Source organism: Gekko japonicus, unplaced genomic scaffold (assembly GCF_001447785.1).
Source record: "Gekko japonicus isolate JY-2015 unplaced genomic scaffold, Gekko_japonicus_V1.1 scaffold2359, whole genome shotgun sequence".
Lineage (NCBI taxonomy): Eukaryota > Metazoa > Chordata > Lepidosauria > Squamata > Gekkonidae > Gekko > Gekko japonicus.
In genome coordinates this window covers 211,855-213,687 of record NW_015160293.1, presented here as the reverse complement: position 1 = coordinate 213,687, position 1,833 = coordinate 211,855, and positions in this window count along the sequence as shown.

The window sequence follows — 1,833 nt, the reverse complement described above, 5'->3', positions numbered from 1 at the left end:
ACTTCAACTTAATGCTGATAAGCACAATGAGAAGCCCGATTCTGGACAAGAATAATCAACCCTTAGTCAAGGCTATGATATTGGCAGGTAAAGCAGTTATAGCTTTGAGTTGGAAGAATAAAAGTAAGTGGACAGTTGAAAACTGGCACAGCTATCTGTTTGAATTTATATAGTCAGACATCGCGGCAACTATACGTAAGGAGTTAACATGGGAAGGAAAATCCGCAGAAGTCCGGAAAAGATGGAAGACCTACATAGACTGGATATCCAAGGAAGGAAGAAAAGACATTCAGTGGAAGATTCAGACTTTGTGCCCGTGGCTGGGGGTTAAGGACTAAGGACAATATGAAGATAGGGAGGGGAAGAGGGAGGGAGGGAGGGGGGGAGAAAACTGTAAGAAGTTGAACAATAGATGGTGTACAAGTAATGGGAAAAAACAATTTAAAATATATTTTAAAAAATAGTACCTAACACTCTTTTTGTTACTGTCCATGGGGTTTTAAGAGAATACCAGAAAAACATCTACTTCTGCTTCATTGACTATGCTAAAGCCTTTGATTGTGTGGATCCCAACAAACTATGGCAAGTCCTTAAAGAGATGGGAGTACCAGACCGCCTCACATGTCTCTTGAGAAACCTGTATAAGGGTCAAGAAGTGACAGAACTGAATATGGAACAATTGATGGTTTAGCATTGGGAAAAGAGTACGACAAGGATGTATAATGCGGAGTACATCATGCAAAATGCTGGCCTGGATGAATCACAGGCCGGAATTAAGATTGCTGGGGAAAAGATCAACAACCTCTTTGGCTGAGCGCCGAAGAATAGATTCTTTTGAATTATGGTGCTGGAGAAAACTCTTGAGAGTCCCTTGGACTGCAAGGGAGCACACACTGGAGAAGACCCTGACACTGGGAAAGACTGAAGGTAAAAGAAGGCAAAAGATGATATGGTTAGACAGTGTTATCAAGGCAATGAACATGAAATTAAGCAAACTCTGGAGAATGGCGGAAGACAGGAGGGCCTGGTGTGATGTGGTCCATGGGGTCACAAAGAGTTGTACTTGACTGTGTGACTGAACAACAACAACAGTTTAGAAGATGATGGACTGATAAGGAAAACACTTTTGATTCAGGAATTAGTCTCTTATCTGAGATAAAAATAAGACACAATTGGAGGACAGAAATTTAGAAGAGAAATAATTCTCTCCCTGTTGGTTTTGTGTTAGGGAACAAGCCTGATATTTGTTTTATGGACTGCTTATTGCTACACAATGGACTGTACACATACACATGGGCTCAGAGAACTGTACACTTTAGGTCACCTGTTGTAATGACACACATAGAGGGTGCCTGCACATACCTTACATGTAAATAAGGCTTCAGCAACACAGTTGTACAGCCTGGTGAAGAAGCACAAATCTCCATTATTGTTAGCAATGAAACAACAGCTTTGGGAAGAGACAGCCACCATGGCAAAGCTGCTTGCTGGTCACGTGTCACCCATCGCCATGTAACTGCTTTGTTCCGGAGCTGGAATTTCCTGCCAGATGGACATTTGGTTATCAAAGGAACTGGCCAACTTCATCAGCACTACAAGGAAGCATTCTGACGCCTCAATTTCACACCTGCTCAGATGTCAATCCTTCGATTAAGGTTTTAGGTTACAATGTTGGCTATCCCTCTTAGGTAACCTCCCTCCCTACCTGCAACCAATAGGATTGTTTTTGGCACGGACTAACAGGTAGGTGGGTCAAGAGGTTGGCACAGTTACCACCCATCTCTTGGACCCCTATAAAAGGAGAGAACCAGTCACCCAGCTCCTCCTAGCTAG